The sequence below is a fragment of the Taeniopygia guttata genome, chromosome 12 (genome assembly GCF_048771995.1).
Source record: "Taeniopygia guttata chromosome 12, bTaeGut7.mat, whole genome shotgun sequence".
In the NCBI taxonomy this organism is placed as follows: Eukaryota; Metazoa; Chordata; class Aves; order Passeriformes; family Estrildidae; genus Taeniopygia; species Taeniopygia guttata.
In genome coordinates this window covers 14,514,320-14,534,620 of record NC_133037.1, presented here as the reverse complement: position 1 = coordinate 14,534,620, position 20,301 = coordinate 14,514,320, and the positions used below count along the sequence as shown (strand labels likewise).

The window sequence follows — 20,301 nt, the reverse complement described above, 5'->3', positions numbered from 1 at the left end:
CATTTCTACCAGCAGTTACTGACCCTCTTGTACACCTTATCTGTCACATGCTGGTGTTCTTCTACCACTCCTGAGCCTTTAGCGGCCACCTTAAAGAAGGGCATAAGAGTTATTCAGTCCCAGCTCTTCCTTATGTACTTTTTTCCCACAAAATCTAAAGATTACCAGAATTAGCAAGAGCATCTCTCTTCCCCTACAACCCAATGAGCTGGTTTGGATTGTGTTTCTGCCTCAGCAAAGGTAACAGCAATCCTTTCCCCAATTTCAGCAGGTCCATGAAGAGGCAGAGCTGGGTGCAGGTCTGTAGCACAGGGATGCTGAAGCAGAGCAGGCAGCACTGGGCCAGTCTGGGGGAAAGAATCAATTTGGAAGAGCTCTTGGCTCCTGCATCTGCACATTATGCTTGACAGGATGGAGCTGGACAGGGAGAATGACTGTTTATCCAGCATGTTTACACAGAGTCTCTCTTTCCGGGAAGCATTCAATCTGTGATGCCACCCAAAAGTACCTGGCACCTGGAGAAACACCAGGTGTTTCCCGGGCTGACACTCAGCTGCTCCTGCACTGGATGGACACCAGTGTTTGTGGAGGTGGTACTGGCCAGCTGCCTGGCACAGGGCAGCTGAAGAGAGGATTTATTTCTCCTCAGTCTTAGCTCCTTTTGTAACTGCTGGGCCATGTTTTCCTCCCACCTGCTCAGGTAAGGAAGGTAAAAGGAAACTGTTTTTGACAAAATAAATGTTTATGTATTCTACAAAAGAATTACCCAATCTTCCTCTCTCTTCCTGCTGAAACTCTGTCACAGCACATGCCACAGTCCAGACAGCCACAATACACAGAGTATCCCCACACAATTTCAGAATGCTTCAGCCCAAACACAGTCACACCAGACTTCTTCAGAAAGCTTCAGGTGCCTGCCCATACAGAGTAACATCACTTCAGAAGGCTGCAAGGGTCTGCCCTTCTTGTGCTTCAGCCCAGCCTTTTATCCCCTCATGTTCCTGCAGTGCCCCTGTGTGCCCTCTGTTCCCTTTGGTGGTTGCTCAGAGCACCTGGGCACTCCATGGCTCATTGCTGCCAGTGCTGCTCACCTGCTGCTCACAGCTGTGCCCACTGGGGATGAGGCTGGGCCCCACTCCCAATCACCACAAACTCTGTACCTACAAATTTCTCCTTCCTGGGAGGAATTTTGGGCAAGTCATTGAGTTGGTTAGGCTTTTTTAGCAAATCTACACCTGAAGCATCTGGCAGGAAAAGGTAATTGCAGTTCTGAGATGCAAAATGTCATTTAACTGCTTTGCTTTGACCCTCATACACATAAGGGACACCAGAATACTGCACAATCAACATCCAAACAGTTTTGTAGGAGCTTTACTCAAACCTGCTTAACCCATGGGACCTCTATCAAGTCTCATTCCTTGCAAACAGCAGAGTATGGCAGTGTAAACTGTTTGCTGGGGAGGTAAGAGGCTCCATTCAAGGAACTGTAACTGCTGGGAAGCTGAAAAAAAGTTATTTCTGTTGGAGTCCTGTTTCTCCTCCAGCACTTGTTCCATGCAGATAATTTAGCTCTGCTGCACTAAAGAGACACACACAATTCAGGATAACAAGTGTCCAGGTTGGTGAGCAAAGTCATCTTTGGGGGAGGGCAGCTGGGAGTTGATTAAATGAACATTAAGAACAAGTTGTCATGCCTTGCCCAACCAAGCACAACTGGCCTTGGAAACGAGGAGGTGAAAGGATAAAGGCAATGGCACAGGGCTAGCTGCAGCCTCTGGACGTGGGAAAGTGACCTGAGCCTTCTACACAAAAGTTTATCAACTGGCTGTTGGATAATGGACCCTGTACCACCATACCATGCTGGTGGTTTCTGTGTCTTGGACCATGGACCAAACAAGGGACAGACACACTCAGCTACACTCTTTTGCCAGATACATCTCAAAAATTGTCACAAATTTACGCCTATTGCATCAAAGCCCCTGAAAATTCCAAACTTCTGCAATTATCGGAAGTTCATTTCATTAAAAATACTTCATGCATATTTTACAGGGTACAAGTAAGAATGCTTCTTCCCATATGGCAGGAGGGTGTTTTCCAATGCACAAACTATTCCTAGGAAGTTATAAAGCCAAATACAGATTTCCTGGATGAAAATGTACAGCTCAAAATTAGTATGTGCAGAACAGCCCCCACATAAACACACGTTACTGAGCACTGCAGGCAGCAAACTCTCCTGGCTGGGCAGAGAGCTGGAGCCCTGATGGCCAAAACAGTTGTCCAGCTCTGCTCCTTTCAACCAGAGCAACCTTGACAAGCATTTGTCTCCTTTTCTTCATCAGTTAAAAGCTGCTTGGAACTGAGTTGAATCAGGCAGATTGGGAGGTGAAATTGCCACATCTGGTCTTGGAGGCAGCCAAGCCAGAAGTCAAAGGCTTCTGGCCTCACGGCTGGGCTTTATTAAAGCACTAAAAAGCTACAAACAGGACAAGATAACTCCAAATAGAGAAAAGGCAGGCATGTCACATGAGGCAAATCAAGTTAAAAGCTCAAAAGTAAAATCTCTCTACCTGTGTCTAATGACTCCTGGGACTAATTCTGCTCTCCAGTTTACTCCAACAACTTTTGGTGAGCTCCTAAGAAACGCAAACGCTACAGTCTTTTCATCTGTCCTCTGCAGCTTCATGGCCAATCTACACCCCACAGCCAAGAGGCTTTCCAGTGTCTGGGAGGCTGCAGGTGCATATTTTGGCTCCCACACTCCTGCCTGGAGCCTCACTCTCTCTCAGGCAGCCCAGCATTCACTGACATTCCTGGGAGAGCAGCAGTCTAGGGCTCGGTGCAGCCAGGAGCTCAAACGAACGTGCTTTCATCCCAGATCCACCACCTCAAGTGAAGGGCTCAGCTCCCTCCCATTCTGGGGAATCTGGAGGACACAAGGGATGTAGGATGGGACAGGGCTTTTCCCCATCCTTAGAGCTGTGATCCACAGCTGGGCTCCAGGATTGCAGCACCGAAGCTTTGACCCATCGTCCTACACAGCAGCACTACTTAAGGAAGCTCCCAACTTAGTCAGCAAGTGATGCTGGGGTACAGCCTGCCAGGAATTCCCCAAGGAGATTTCTCCGAGGGCTGATTCACTGAGGTCTAATCCAGCTATGGGAACAGAATACTTCAGCAATCTCCCAGTTTAACATTTTGGGAGGGGGAGGCATCTTGGAACAGGCCAGAACTATTCTTGTTTTAGAAGGTTTGGGTACCTTATGTGCCTTTTCTACTGCTGCCAACCAGTTTGGATTTTTTTTGTCAATTACCAGGAAACACAAAATTACAATAAAACTCACTGCAGTTTGGGAGGAAGATACTGAAAATCAAAATCTTGAAACAATCTTACATCATGAGAAAACTTCCTCTTCACTCCAAATCCATGCCTCTGATCCAAAAATGGGGATGAGACTGCATGAACATTTGTAACTCCCAGAGAGACTGACTCCAGCAAAGTCTACAGTCATGGGCTGAAACATGTAATGACAGAAGACAGGACAAAGGATATGAAAGAAAGGACTTAAGACTCCGAATGTTCTAAGCAGTTGTTTATGTTGGTAAAGTCCAAATTCAGCTGGACTGCTCACAGACCAATATTTTGAGACGTGGGTCAGAGTCTAGTCAAAGATTTTATCTTTTTGAGCAGTTTGCTGGTGGCACGTGTTAGAACAAGGGAACAGCCTCAGGGCTACTCTAACTTCATGTGGTCACTGTGGTCTGGACTGAGGGATTAGGACAACACAAAGCCAGGCTTCACCCCAATGGAGGCGGTGTTCAAGGAGAAGCAATTCCAGTCTGCATCATCAGCTGGAGGAACAATGGTGCAGCAGCCTCTCCCCACACTCCTCTCTGCAGGGCAGATAAAGCCAGCCTTAAAAATTCCCACAGGAGCTTTAATGGCCTGATTACACTGGAAAGTCTGGCTTTTGTGGCTACGGTTTCCAAACAGGTCCAGCCTTCACCAGCAGCAGCTGATTTCCTAAGGAGTTCAGTGCCCTGCATAGCAAAAAATAACAATGAGGCAGCTGTAGGAAGAGAAGGAAAGTGGAAGGGGAGAGGCCACTGAAGCAGCTCAACTTTCCTCAAGTTATAATGAGGGCAAAACTCAGAAAAGGAGCACGAAGCAATCTGAAAATCAACAGAGATGGAAAAAAGGATGTTTCTGCCATTATGATCTCTGGCAGAATCCTGTTTCTCTGCCACAGATTTCTTGTATGCTCTGGGCAAGCAGTTATTATTATTTTGCCTCTGTGCAGTCTCAGCCCAGACAGACACGAGCATAACTACATTATTTGTGGAGGAGACAGTTTCCATCCCAGTGCAAATCAGACAGGCTGTAGCATTGCAAGGGAGCAGGTACCACAACACCCCTCACATCCAGTGTCATCCTGCAGTAACCATTCCACTGATTTCTGACCCACTGCACATTTTTCCCATCCAGCAAAACTGTTGATTAGGTAAGTAAATGTGGATAGCCTGGATGGGTGGCAACTTCATACCAGGTTGTTGTAAAGACACAGGAAAATAACTACATTAACAGAAGGTACAACTGGAACATGATACTCCAGTTTGATGGTTATCTAGAGCTACCTGCACTAGGCAGGTCTTTCCAGGGACATCATGCCCTTTCTGGCCCACAACTGTCACACAGTGATTCTCCTTCACGCTGCTAGCACAGACATTTCAGAGCCCACAGCCCTTGCTGTGGATTTGTGCCTGCCCACAAGTGGCAATTCTGTCTACAATTGTGAATAATTTCAACTCCCAAGGAAGCAGAGGAAAAACAAGTCTTGTCCCTTTCTCAGAACTGGTGAGGGAAGCATGTCCAAGTGTACTAGATAAGGAATTACCCCAAAACATTTCTGTGAGACTCGAAGGAAATGTGTACTAGAGGCTTACTTGTAAGAAGAAAATACACATGGAAAATTCTGTGCTCAGAGCAATAAGGTTGGTTGAGTCCTGCCAATCCCCTAAAACGAAGGCACTGCTTACTTCTAGCATGTTTTCTCCCTTTCTATGGCAAAAATTAATAAATCAACAAAAAGGAGTTAGCAAGCTATGCAAAAGTCCCCAGACAATGAGGGTCAAGGGGAGGTATTTGTCAGCAGGGACACCAAAACAACTTGAGTTTCTATTTGTTTGCTTGTTTAAAACAGGTTAGTTCTGCATAAGATCAGTAAATAAAAAACCTACATCCACCACCCCATAAATTGCAATAAGCTAATTAAGTCATAATATTTGTGATTCGGTATACACCATGCAAAGGGAAACATTAATGAATTTTGCATAACAAGCAAGCAAAGAACATTACTTGTCAGACAGCCTCCGAAATTCATTAAACAGTCCTTTAAGAGAAGTGGCTCAAGTGCAGAACTCTAAAATGATAACAAAACCTATTAAGGAGCCTGTTTAATTAAGCACATACTTGCTAGCACATCTGACACTTATACAAGGTGTTTGTACTAAGACAAATAAAGTCTTTCTTTTGCTGTACAGCCAAGGAGATGGCAGACAAGTCTATTCTTAAAACACAAAGATAACTCTGTGACTTAGCAGCCAAATACCACACTGTGGAAAAATCTATACAGGCACAAAGGGAATTGAGGATCTTTTCTGTAAAGGCCTAGATGAGTTTTGTGTGTGCTCTGGAATGGCTGAGTGACACAGTTTGACTCAGAGTCATGCCACAGATATCTGTGACATCCCAGAGGAGGGTGGAAACAGCTCATACTGAGCTGCTCAGGTTTAAGAGGCTGCTCTTGAGGAACACATAAAACACCAGCAAACCCCAAGAGGTGGGGCAGGCCAAGGAGGGAGCTCCTTGCACCTATGCAGAAGGGACTGAGAAGCAGGGAGACCTTGTGCCTCCCTAGGGCATATTGTAGCCACACATATTCATTTTCTCTCCTGCTTGTGTTGCATGAACTGCAATGCACTGAACCCTGTGCAATACACAGGATTTATCATTGTAGCTGACATGCTAAGGGTGGCTCTCACACAGATCTGTTACACAGTGATGCCTGTGAGGAGCAAACTGCCTGGCAGCACAGAACACCCATCGCTCACTCCCTCAGAGCCACGACAGGGACAGAACTCTAAATACATTCCAGTCAAACCACCCACGTGCTCCACATGCTCTGCAAAAAACAAAAAATACCACCAAAAAGAAAAAAAACATTTTATACTCTTCACCAGAAATATTTCTCTTCCTCTCCTGGTCCTTCTCCTGCTGCTCCTCTCTGCTGTTCATCATTACGTACAGTACACGCATCTCAGTTTATTACAACCTATTGCTTAATCACCATCTCACCAGCACTTTGGGGAAGTTTTATTGCAAATGACCCATCAACACTCAAGACTATAGAATATTCTCAGAATACACTGTAATTTATTCTTGAAACAAGGCAGTTGAGCCAGCAGACCCAGGAACTTCAATTAAAATCAGTCTGATCACACCCCCTGCCCATGGGCACAACGAGTCATCATCTGCCAGCTAAATCAATTTGTGCTGGAGACAGTCCTCTTATTTGCTTGTTTGGAAGCAATGAACTTCCCTGTACATTCACTTAGAGTTGGACTTGATCCTTGTGGGTCCCTTCTATCTCAGAACATTCTGTGAAGTCTCTGAACTTCCCTCATGCTGCTGAGCTTCTCAGCCAACACTTTTGGCTGCAGGGTTTCCACACAGGTTTAACAGATCTCAGTGCTATAAGAGATTCCAGTAACACTCTGTGCTTCTCTCCTGCTTGGCCCTGTTCTAGTTTTCCTGGATTTTAGTACAGGAGTCTGGGACTCCTGAGTATGCAATTCCCCTGCAGACCTGGGCACCGTCCCCTACCCTCCCAGTTTTTTTGAAGGCAGTGCTTTACTGGGAGAGGACCAGAACCTACCTGTGAGTATAATTCATTTTCCTTCCTCAGAACTTTTTCACAGAGCAGGTTTTCCCAGCTCTCAATTCCAGAATTTTGAAAACTCCAGCTCCCTTACAGCTTATCCACATGACACCTGTGTCTCCAGTTTTTCCCAGTCTTACAGACCTGTGCATCCTGCAAGCAAACAGCTCTGTAAATAACTTGCAGGTTGGGATCCAGCCACTAGTGCTCTGTTTGGGCAGGAGCTTGCACAGCATTCCCTGCTGCCATGTGGTCTGTCTCTCCAGTATCCAACACTGCTCTCTTCAAGCCTACCTACATTGTAGAGTTTCCTGAAGCACTTCAAACAAAAGCATGGTCAGAGAAGCTCTGACTTCCCATTAAGCTGGGGAGGCACTCAGGAACAAAAGGCCAGGAACAGGCCTATTACTTGATCAACTTGGGCAAGAAGTCAAAAGGCAAGCACCAAAGTGGAATTGCACTTGAGGAAGGGCTGAGAACTGGAGGGGATGGTAGAGCTCTTTCCCCCTATCTCTTCCACTCTCAACCACCTTTAACTCAGGAGCTCTCAGGGCTTTGCTGCTCCCAAACAGCACCCAGCACCACACCACATGCCCTGAGGCACATCTCAATGCATTACTAACCAAGTTCTCAGTAAAAATACTCTTGAGACATGTCTTCACAGCTTGGCCACAGCCTTTAGGAGCACACACAGGCCCACAGATTCAAACTGTTTAGTGTTTATCAGTCTGAGACTTAAAAAAAAAATATATATATAGTAAAAACCTATAACATGCATGAGAAGTGAGGCATGTCCTCCCTTCTTTCCCCTCTCATGCTTGCTAAGTGACCAGGCTTCCCTAAGCAAAGAAACTGCACATCTATCCCAGCAGGATAGCTGTAACTTAACTTCAGAGATCTTCCTCCCTGCTCCCCAAGCCCCACATCAGATGTAAGGATCCCCTCCTGCCAGGGCAATCAGTGGATCCCTGCCTGGCACAGACCAGTCAACCCAGGGCGGCCTTTCCTTGCACCAGGTGGCCAAGGCCACAAAATCATCTGTCTATTTGCCAGGCCTTATTTCTAGCACAGCTTTATCACCAATTCTGTATTTTTCTGCAACAGAGCAACACAAGAAACAAAGAGGAGGGAGAAAGTCTGAATATAGCCGTGCTGACAGAATCACTGCATTTCAAAAGCCTTTACAAATGGTTATTTACAATCCTAAGGACTCCAAGTGCCCTATTTAGATGTACCTGGGTCTAGGGTCACCACGAAGGACAGCAGGGGAAACCTGATCCTCCCTATAATTCCTGAAAGTATGCATGGCATGCTTTTCTCTCCTGGCATTTACAGCCAAGAGATGCTGGTAGGCAATCCCTGGCAATGAAAGGCGTCTGCCCAGGATTTTACAAAGCATCCATGGCTTATCCCCTTCTTCCTGGCTGCTGGGCTGGCAAAGCCAGGTACAGTCATTGCTTGGGCTCACACCTTCTGAGCCCTCTGCTGTCATTGCTGCTCCCTGGTCTCTGTTCTGAAAGGAAGGCACATTTCTGTGCAGTGTTTTTTGTAAAACTAAAGTGCAGATGCAGCCTGAAAGCTACCCCAGGCTGACCCCACTCAACTGAGGGGTAACATTTTTAGAATAGTAACAGTAGCTGGCAAGAAGAAAAGTCCAGATGAGGTTAGCCTAAGAGCTTAGGGAAACCTATTTTCCAGACATTAGTTGCCATCTTCCTTGAACACAATACCCAAAGGGCTCCTCCAGGGATTCTGGTCTTCATCTCAGTAGTCTTCGTATCAGACAAGTCATCAAAAAGTCCTGAAAGTCCAGAGGATTCTGGAGTAATACTTCACTGTATTATCAGAACTCTCCATCTCTGCATCACACATGCTGATGCAAAGTTAATTGAATAATGAAAGCAATTCAGATTGCCCACAGCTTGTTCCTATCTCTGCTTTCAATTTCCTCCCGATTGAGGCTGATTGAGGAATGTCTCACCTATCTCCTGGTGCCAAACTTTAAGCCAAGAAGGAATTTTCCCTGGAAGACATTGACCAGGAGAGCTGCATTTCACTCTTCCCTCCCCAGTGTTCAAGTGCTGAGCTTTCCAGGACAGTGGGATGGATTTTTCCTCCAGCACTCCCAACCATGAGTGCTCTGCACTCCTCCTGCTCTCCTTCGTGTTGCAAAATTGCCCTTTCAGACTTTTTTGATCTAAAGATTTTAAGGTAACTGAAGTGCTTTGTGAAAGAGGCAGCTCAAAATTAAGCATTTTCCCCCACCATTTCCACTGAGAGAACAAGTGCATCAAAGTGACTTTAGGGTGCAAGCCCCAGCTCAGGAGAGCTGGCAAAACACATTTTGGAAACCAAAATTCACAAGTTCTGTGCTTTTCACCACTTGAATCATGGGAAGAAAAAAATAAAAATCATTCACCTACTGATGACCCAGGGACATAAAAGCAGCTCTGCATGGAGGATGTTTTCCAGAGCCAATGTCCCAAGCTCACAGAAGTTGTAATTTAACCCACATTTTCCCTGAAACTCTCTTAACATAATTCAGTAATACAATTATCTCTGAGTGTGTTATCATGAGCGATGCACTCAGTGATGCTTTTTGGTAATTTGGGATATATTTATAAATTTTGAGCTCTTGTACAGTTTTAGGGCTAGACAGTCTTCATATGACCAAGAAAAATCTAGCAATTAGCTTCTTTGGTTTTGGAGCTAGAGGTAGTGTGACATGCCATGCAGAAACACCTTATAAAGTTAACACCTCCTATCGTCTAACAGCCCAGTTCTGGCAAAAATGCAATTGTCATTTTCAATTTAACAGTCAGTGTTACAATAAAAATTACTTCCTAGCACATTCATTGAGCAAGAAACAACAAAATGTCACTCCAGAATTTGTGCACTTGTGTGTTTCTAATTAATTCTGACAATGCTGGTTGGGCTTCAAAGGTGAAAATCTGTTTGGTTCTCAGAGCAAGGAACTCTGGCAAAGACACCACTGAGGCCAGGATCAGGTACTGGCAATTGAACTGCTCACAGAGACCTAGGCTGGTTTATCTGGGGTCTGGGCAGAGAAACAGGGCCCTCAGGTGCTTTTGAGAAGATGGCAATGGAACATCTCAGAACAGAGGGAGAAGTAGAAATTAAAGGTGAATATACAGAAGCAAAGCCCTTCTGATAAAAGCTAAAGGGGGCGGGGGGGGGGGGGGGGGGGTACTGACCTGAACAATTTGCATTCCAAACAGTACAGCTTTTAAGAGATGAAAACCACGTCTCACTTCCCAAAACTCTTGATGAAAAGTAAACAAATGCAGTGAAAAAAATGCAGGGGGAATTTTGACACGGCATCATTCTTATCAAAGCCTGATACATAGATAAGACTGCTTTGGTCTTTCACAATAGTCAAATTACAATCTTTCCCCATAAACCCTCAGAAACATGGTTTCTTGCCAGTGATAAGTCTCATCCTTATTTGTACCTTTTTGACCCTGTTTTCCAAGCCCCCACAATGGTGTTTCACTGGGAAAATACTCCATAGGCTGCTAAAGAACAGTGTCTCCCATGACCAAAGCACCAATCATAACCCTCAAGACATTTTTCCAGTTTTCTCCACACCAAAACTTCAGTCCATTTATCTCTTCTTGTTTAACAAAATATAATCAATCAAAGCTCCCTCTCTTCCTCCTGTGGGTGATGGTTTGGGAATCTCATTTACATTTCAATAGTTCCCCTGAACTTACATGATTGAAAAGGGAGCTTTTCAATCATCAGCTCAGCCCTTCAACAGGTAAAAGTTCTTGTGGGGCAGAAGGAAAATGAAGGATTAAAAGGTTTATTAGCACATCTTGTTCAGCATCACAGGATGTTGTGGATAGTTCTTCCTCACCCAGGAGGGACCAGACAAATCAATTACTATGAAACAGTCTGTATTTTATAAGTGTTTTCTCTTGTGATGACACCATGGACAGCCCAGGCTGTAGGAACAAGTCTTGACAGAGGAGTTCTGCAGTGCCTGAAGAGCTGGAAATACTTTCCCAACACTAGGACAGCTCCAATGCCTTCCCTGCATTAGAAATCCAGCCTTAGGTAAACTAGAAATAATTTTAGTATCTTATTTATAATCAGGGCAGGGATGTGTTACTTTAAATTTGACTTAGGCAAAATAATGACAGTAATAATACAGACAATATTTAAGATCTCTGAAGGAAGAAATTGCTAGACAAAGTGAAAGAAAAAAGCAAACTAAGAGCAGGAACATATTCTGGTTTTACAATAATTAAGTCAAGCAACACCCATTATCTGGGTGAATTCACAAGGGATCACAAGAACATTTTCTTCAGCTTTGATTTCAATTGTTCACATATCCCCAATTTAAGATATCCAGTTTAATTCAGCCCTGAATTTCAAGCAACACAACAGCACTCTTCTGTTACGGTGTGGGAAAAAAAAAAGGTTTTTTCTGTAACAATAATATTCTTCAGCCCTGATTTGTCTCCAGAAAAGCTTCAAAGGAACCTTGTTTGAATTATTACTTTGACAAGGACCTAGTTGTAGGCTCTACGTGTAGAATACTTTCAGGACCTATGTAGAACACCCAATAAAGCTCCTCTGGCTATAGCTGAGCTGCTGGGTCACCAAATCCCTTCACTTGGGAAGAAACAAGAGCAGGGGCTCCCTAGGACAACAGTTATCCCACTTTACCCTTCAGTGACAAATGGGGATCTCCAAAACTTCACAGACATTTTCCAGCCATCTCCAGAGCACCACTTATACTCCACCCTCTGAAGTACATAGCATGTGTGGGAGGATTTTGCTATAAAACTCTGAAGGTTGGCAAGAGTTTGCAACCTTCAATATCTTGCAATCATAGGTGAATTTAGGAGCCTATCAGATAAAAAGGATAAAAGGTTTTATGTGCCACCAACTTGAGACAAGCTCAGCAAGGAAAAAGAGGGGAGCAGGAGGGATCAGCACTACCTAGTGCTAAATTACAAATACACACCATGGGTGAGGTTTCTTGCACTGCAAGCCCCATGCAGAGCCCTCTGGGAGGGCCAGTCCCCTCTTTACAGCTCTCTCCATCCCCCTGAGACAGCGCCATAAATGCCTCCACACTTCCCAGCCCTTTGGGAGAAAACCGAGGTGGCAGTGCCTCTCCAAGGAAACCTCTGCTCCCTCCCCTGAGACCTGCCCCAGAGCAGGAGGTATCCCTTGCACAGCTGGGCCTGGCCCCCCATGGGAAAAGGCTGCAGCAATTCTGTTTACACATTTTACAGCCTTATCAGTGAGGAGGCTTCACTTTCACAGGTGGCTTCTTGTCATGATTCAGGGGCTGCTCCCCACCTTGTCCATCTTTTACCACCCCTCCTTTCTCAGCATTTTCTCCCCTCCCTTCTCACAAAACTAAGTTATCTAACCTGAGCCTTTTTCTTCCCTGAGTCTGGTTCTTACTCTCAGAGGAGCCATTTCCTCCTGTCTGTTGATGATTGTTATTATTTCTGCTCTGTAAATGCATCTATCATGATCTTTTCTTGCAAGGTGTGAGCAGTCACAAGTTCCTCATATTTTTTCAGGGAACCTGTTTAGCAAGGATTCTGCAAAAGAATGGTTTCTCTTCTTGTCCTGGAAGGTTGCAAGTGTCACAGTATAGGGCAGCACGCTGATTGCAGCAGAAAACACTAGAACTATTAGCAGCTTGAAAAGGAAACAAGAAATAAACCCTCAAATCCCCAGCCATCCTTTCCTGAGGCTGGACAGAAGCTCCTGCTTGGCCAGCCTGCTGAGTTGAGAAACATATCACATCCCATGGCTGGAATGCTAATTAATTTTGCAACTAATGAGCTGGTGATAACACATTTACCACACTAGAGATGTGAAGGAAGGCACAGCTTTGATACACAGTATCACCTTCCCCAGTGGGCAGACAGGATATCCCCAAGGCCACATGCTCTTGCTGTGCTGTGCTGGTAGTAGAGGAAGTGTTTCACACCAAGATGAATCTTTCCAAAGAATCAGTTCTCCATAGAGACCTCTCAAGGTCAGGGATCAGGAAGGGCTGGCAGTTCCCTACAGGATGAGGAGTCAAGGATAAATCAGTCAGCAGGACAGGGCTCCCCACACCAGAGGACATAAGTGAGACCAGCAGCCAAGTGTGGGGATGGCAGCCAGGGCCAAGCCAGAACCCAAATCATTTGTGATGATAGAGCACATCAAGGCAGGAGCTCAAAGTGCAGGTCAGTCAGCTCCAGTGACAGTAACCACGGTCAGACACAGTCTAGTGGTCACCAGGCAGGTCTGATGGGAGGTCAGTCCATGGATCAGGGTCCCAATGTGAGGCCCACATCTACACCACAGCTCAGGGAGCAATGGAAAGTCATGGACTGAGTTTAAATGGAGCTCCTGAGCCCATGGGCAGGGCAGTGGCTGGAGGTCCATGGCAGGCTCATCAGGCTAATTAAGCTCAGGGCCCTGACACTTCATCTCCACAGCCCTGGCCAGTATCATGGCCAGGCACTAAGAGAGATGCCCGCACATCCCATGACATCTCAGCACCTGGGTTCATACTAGGTAGCCCAGAGCTTACAGATGGATTTTGCCACTGTCCCCTCTAAGTGCAAACTCCACAGCCTTCACAAAAGACATAAATGCTTCTTTCTGAAAAGTAAGGGATTATATTCCATATTACAGAGCAGCCTGTGTCTGAGGCATCTCAAGAAGGTGAAGCAATAACCAGGAACTGCTTTCCTCCCCACATGCTGATGTGCCCTGGGGCAAGGAAAAGCAGCTGCAGGAGCAGCAGGGCACCTCCCAGCCCATCAGTACAGCAGCACGGAGGCAAAGACAAACAGAGATGCAGGAAGTGATTATGCCTTCCGATAACAGAGCTGTGAAGCTGAGTAAGCAATTGGTGATTTGAGCTGGCGCTAAGCATGGGGCTTTCATTACAGACAAACAACCTAAACACAAACAACACAACTGTGGCAGTTGTTGAATATCAGTGAGGAAAGTTAAATAACCTTCCCCAATGGATACTGCAAAAGTGGAACATGTGGGATAAGAGCAACAGTAGCTTTAGAGGCTGGAACTTGGCCAAGACACAACTGGAGCACACACACAGACACCTTCATCATTCAAGAGGAGAAGTTCAGTGTTCCAAGAGCATCATGGAATGTTCCCTTCCAGGTGACATTTAACTGCATCTTCAGACACCCGACAAGAACACACTCTGCAATAACTGGAGATGTCAAATAATCCAAAGCAGAAAAAGCTTTCCATTCTGTTGCTGAGCTGTATCCTTGCCATGGTACTCTCTGACCCTGGGTCAGAACATACAAGCTTACAATCAGAAAGATTTAATGAAAAGCATGCAACAGCCAGAGATCCTGCTGCCAGGGGAGGAGGGGAAGAGAGAGCAAGGGAGGAAAAACACATCAAATGGCTTATAAAGAAAGAAGTATGTGCACTTCCCAGCAGCAGATACAGTCTTTTAAGCCATCCCACTTGGGGGAGCTTCCCCTAACTCTGAGACTTTCTTGAAGGCAAAAGATAAACACATCATGGGGCCAATATAAGGGCTGTGCAGCTGCACAAGTCTCTTAGAAGGTCCCTTTTGTATTGCTCTGGCTTGTTCTTCAAGCTCAGAGGGAAGGTTATGTTGAAGTCACCTGCTCTCTGATTCCCTCTGTACACACTTGAGCCATCACAAAGGGAGAGGCAGGTTCTGCCAGGGACCAGATTTATACACTTAGTCCTTTTGAAGTGAAAAATAAAGGAAAGAGTCCTGCTTTCAGAAAAGCAGCTCTGGGAATATGCATTTCCCCAACACAAGCTCCATGTAGACATGACATTTAACAGTCCTCAAAAATCCCTCTGAGGAGTTGTCAGACTTGCTCATAGCAATAAGTGGGAAGTAGAGAGTCTGGCTTCCCATTCTGAAGAAACCAACAGCCAGCACTGCTCCTTTGGGTTGGTTATGCTCAAGAGCAACTGAGACAGTGATGTTCCCACACCTTCCAACACAGAGCTTCTTTTTCATCACTATCTCCTACCCCATCCGAGTACAGCTGTTACCCAACTCTCTCAATCCAGCTATCCACTTACAGGCAGCTGTAATTTTTCAAGTAAATACAGCTTGCCAAAGCTTACACTTCCAAAGTTCCACTGTAGTGCCCTCCCCTAGACCTCCCCTTTTCCTCTGGCCCCTCTTGTGCCTTACTCTTCCCCAGAAGTCCCCATTCCTCAGGGGATACTTCCCTGAGCAAGCAGAAACCTTCTCATTTACTGCTTATGTGGTCAGGGAGGGCATTAAGGAAATAACCACTGAGACAGCAAATAATTTAGGAATAGCCTGAAAAGAAGTTCTAAGGAGATAAGTCATCCTTGGGATGTTCTAAGAAGCTCTAGTTGTGCTGATGCTTCTTTTGCAAGACTAAAAATATTAACAATATTTTCTCCAGGCTTAAATGTCTCAGAGCTCCTAGAGCAGCCATGAATCCAGACCAAGAATCCACCTACCACCACAATATAAACTGTGGAGGAAAGAGGAAGAATAGGTCAAAAATACATGGTACTTCCCTTCTCAAACACAAATTATTTACTTAACCTTCAACCATTTTCATCTGAAGAGATTTTTTTCAGCCTTAGAGGGTTGGTCTATTCTGTGATCCCTAACAATCTTGGTTTCAAACACTATTGTCTTCCTTTGAACACAAGAATACAGCTTGCACCCAGAACACCCTCTGATGAGAAGTTCTCAGTGTGTCCTACCTCGTACATCCAGAACCTGCTCCCACCACTTGTTTGAAATCTGCCCACATTTGTTGGCCTCCAATTCTTGCAAGGAATAAGGTAAGAACAGGCAGTCCCTACCCATTTGCTTCATGCATCTCCAGATTTTGTTCATCTCTGTTACATTCCCCCTCAAATCATCCCCTTTCCAGGCTGAAGTATCCCAGAGTGCTTTATTGCTTCTTTTATGGGACTTTCCATGTCTGGACTCAGGTCACACACAGCAAATGGGACAGGGCCTGATGCTTTCCCACTTTTGGAGTACCCTGTTCTTCAGAAATTAATTTGACTTGTGCTTCCACAAGGCTTTTACAGAAAAGAAAGAAACCATGGACAAACGTTCTTTTTTTATACTTACATTCCTTCATTTGAAATCAAAGGCAATTACTTTAAAAGCAGAACAATTTCTCTTCTAAAAGCACAAAAAACCCCCCTTCTCAGAAGAGCCAAACAAAAGATCATGACTCAGACATGGAGCTTTAACTTCCTCATCCTGTAATCCAAACCTTTGACCTCCAACATTCTCTGTTTCTCTGAGGGCATCATAGGTCTGCCCAATCTCCAGTTTGTTGGATTGATCTTGGAGATCTATGGCACTTCTGAAATACCTTTTGGTCAACTCAATAGCACTCAGAAGCAGCAGCTTGGAATTTGAAAGTTTGACCTTGCAATTGTGGCTTTCTTTTACACATTAGATATTTGGGAGAGTAGGGAGGGCCGGGTAATGACTGGTGGAGAAGGTGCTGTGTTTACAGAATACAGCCATCAAAACCTCTCTGGCTGCCCATGGACTCCAGGGACCCCTCCCCTCCAGGGCAGGCCAGAGGGATTTCCTGGCTAATATCAGGTAAGGAAAGATTTCTGCTGAATAGCTGCACGTTAAGATGTGTTTTATAACCCCCTGGTTAGCCCAGAGGAACTCACTGGCTGTCAGAGGATCAACACGTCCACAGTGCTGGGATGCCTTGGTATTAAGTTACAGCTTTGGCAAGCTTTACAGCAAGTCAAAGGAAATAGCTGCAGGTTGTTTTATTTACTGAGCACCAAATAGGTAATAGGATTACAGACAAGTAAAATCAAAATTTTAAAAACTACAAATGAACATTTAGAGTAATTTGATGGTCTCACATTCTTAAAAGATTCAGCAAACAAAATCTCGAGTAGTTTAATACAGTCCTTCACAGTAAGGTTGTTTTTGTGGTACAGGGTGTTTCAAGAGGTCCAGGCTTCTTTTCACATCCCATGGGCATTTCAGGATCACAAGGATTAAAAACTACTAATTTCCCAAATCTCAGGTCAAATCAAGAAAGAGCTTTGGACCTTCCAGTCACTAGATCAGTCTGTTCTATATCCTTCAGAAACATCTGTGCCCCTGGCTGTTCTCCAGGCCCAGACTGTGAATGCAGCAAGGTTCCTACTGCCCAGGGCCTCAGCTGAGCTCAGGGTTAATCTCTGACCATGACCATTCTCTCCCACCTGGCAGAACAGCTCCCAGTGGGCGCTCTTGCTTCCAGCAAGAGTCAGATGATTCCCCAGCTCTTACATTCTCAGACTGGTCTGGAGACAAACTCACACAGCCAAGACTGAAAATCAGTGAGGAAGCTCTCCAGATGAAAGCCTGTGCAACCAAAAGGAAATCACATTATGCTTTATGATGGCATCAGGAACTTTATTAAAAACAACATAAGCAAACAAAAGGAATAGCAGTGGAAGGAGATGTTTCTGGCCATGCTGCCATCAGACTAAATGCTCAGCAAACCTTGACCTCAGCATGAAGCCTTTTAAAAGACCAATCCCTGTTTCACACTGGGCATGAACCACCACTCCACAACATACAGAAGTAGCAAGGCATTTAACCTGTTATAATCTTGATTGCCATCCACCAGCTCAGAGCAATGTGTTAGGAAAGCAGCATTGAGGAGAAGGAAATAGGGATTGCTGCAGAATAGCAAGATTTACACTAAAGAGTACTGAGTGCCCTTAAAATTGCAATTTTTACATTTTTAGATATAAGGAGACAGCAGGAATAATCATATTGGTCTCCTGCATAAAAATGTTCTTAGACTTCATCTGACGTCCCAAATTTCTTCTGGTTGAGATAGCAATACATGGATTCTTCAGAAGCTTCAAGAGTCAGAACCACCACTGTATCCCTTGGTAATTGGTGCCAATAATTATTTAATTGTTGCTATTTAGTCATGGTTAAAAGCCATGTACCTTCTCTTTCTAGACTACATTTATCTAAGTTGAATTTCTAGCTGCTGGATCACATTATGCTTTCATCTGTTTTTCATCCACACACAGGCATTGCTTTATTCAATGAAATTCACCCCTGCATTTTAGGCTGACATTTTTGGTCAGGAAGGAAAGGATCCTACATCCTGCTGCACGTGAAAGGCTGCCACTGAATTCAGACAACCAAGTTGAAAGGTGACATCTGCTCTGTAGTTAAGGCTTGCTTAGAGCAATAAGGACAAGCATCATCCCCCAGATGTTTCTGGAGCTTTCTGAAGGGGTGGCCTGAAGCAGCCAGTCAGCAAGGCTGGCAGCAGTTGACTACTTTTAGCATTGCTGTTGAATTATTGCCATCATCAACTAAAGTTATGAGTATATGGGAGTCCAATAAAAGACAGCAAGTGCCATCAAAGTTGCAGAGAACATTTTGTAACCTTTCCCCATGGGGAGACACGTGGGCAGGGGTGAGGACATGAACCCCTCACAGGGCTCTGCAGGATGTGGCTGTGCTGCCATCCTTGACCCTGACCCTTCTGGGCTTGAGAAACAACAGCAGATTTACCCCTTACCTCAGAATCTGGGTCAAGCTTGAACAGTGGCTGACTTCTCCAGCTGAAAGGTTTCCTCTACTGTGACACAGGCTCTCTGGAGGCTGATGCAGGGCACAGCACAGCCAGCTGCAACCAAACTGTAAATGGAGAATTTTGAGAATGTAAGTTAGAGTCCCATGGGTCTGGCAAGGGCCTAGAGAGGGAGAAAAGGAGACCTCGGATCTCTCTATGAGCTGTGGTACAACCATTCATCTCCAGGACAGTGATGCTGTTCACAATCACAGTGGGAAAACATATTTGTAAAAGCAATGCTCAGAACAATCTGTCCCCTCCGCCCAGTAATGACACAATGGAGGAAGCAGCTGGTGCAGCCAAGCAGCACCAACTGGCATTATCTTAGCACTCTGGGCGGTAAATTGTGTCAGAGCTGTTTTCTGTGCTGTTCAGTCATTCCCTTTCATGAGTGCCTGGGGCAGAGGAGCACAGATAACCCTGGCCAGGACCTGCCTAGAAGGCCCCTGAAGCTCCATACCAGATCCCTGAAGCGACAGCTCTGCAGCAGATCCTTGGACGCCAGCAATGGATTGCTAAAGTCTTAGAAAAATACCTGCCAGGCTTCACTCTCCCAGTCACAGCCCTGACACAAGCCATGTGGGCAAGATGAGTCTTGGCAAAGAGGGCACCTCTGAGTGTTGAGATTAGGAATTTCCCCACTCCGGGCCAGTGGAGAAACAAAGAGCAAAGGGGAACCAGCCTGCTACATTTAACTGCATGGTTAAACCAAACAAATCTATTTTCCTTATGTCTGCTGTCAAGATGTGGAGGATTTTTTCTGTAAAAGAGCTGACAGTGAGATATGCATGTGAGATATAGGGAGCAGGTCACTCTTTTTCACTATACCAACTAGTTTCTCCCAGATGACATTTTTTATATTTAATTCCAGGTACTTCTTAGTGTAAGAGAGGTTCCAGACAGGACTGATGCTTGGACAGCTGGGACTTGCCCCCGCAGCCCAGAGCCAGAACAAAGCCAGTCCTCCAGGTAGACTGTTCATCACAGCCTAGGAAAATTCCTGCTTTCCCTTGTGCCTGAGGCATGTGCACACACACATGTCCCAGATCCAGCTGCAAAGCAAACCTGCTCTAGTTTGGAATTAGCAGGCACAGGAAAAAGGCTGAAACCTGACTCCAAACTGCCAGTATTGATTGGGCCCAAGTGTTCCCCTTTCCTTGTCTTGAGATTTTTCTCTCCCTGCTCTGCCACATGCACCCCTTCAGTCACTGGATCACCAACTAAGCACCCCATGTTTCCCAGCCTAGCAGGACGGAAAACCTGTCTGACAGCTGAAGTTCCTGAAAGAAGCTGATGAGGTGCTAAGAAAATAACTGTACTTACAAATTCTTTGGGCTGAAACAGCTGCTTTTGTAGCTGAATGGGTTTTTGGCTGGCAGTCAGCTCTCCCTACAAGGCATCTCCACAAGACACTCCATTTACTTCCTGTTCCCTAGCAAGTCCCTGCAGGAAAGCAAAGAAACTGGGATTAAACATATATGGCAGAGCCCAGCCAAGACACACAACCTGAATTCCCAGACAAAGTGCAAGACAAATATAAGCATCACAGAGGAGCAAAAATAATATGGGCTTAAGTCTTGCATGAGCCTTCTGTAAATGTGATCTAACAGCAGGCTGCACCTTCCAGCCTGGCAGATTCCATAAATGCAGGGTCTGTGACACATCAGAACTCACAAAGAGAGACACAAGGAATCAGGGATTTAGAAAGAGACTTCATGGATTCACCA

At 45.3% G+C, this 20,301-nt stretch overlaps 1 long non-coding RNA gene across 1 annotated transcript in view; it reads right to left on the bottom strand.

Annotated features, from left to right (window-relative positions):
- Nucleotides 1–20,014, bottom strand: part of LOC140684948 (uncharacterized) — an 81,354-nt gene extending 61,340 nt beyond the window's left edge. The window contains exons 1-2 of the long non-coding RNA XR_012057996.1: nucleotides 19,898–20,014; nucleotides 18,521–18,639 (exon numbers count right to left, since the gene is read on the bottom strand). This is a non-coding gene — a long non-coding RNA (uncharacterized lncRNA). The remainder of the gene's footprint in view (nucleotides 1–18,520; nucleotides 18,640–19,897) is intronic.
- Between the last annotated feature and the right edge of the window lie 287 nt (nucleotides 20,015–20,301).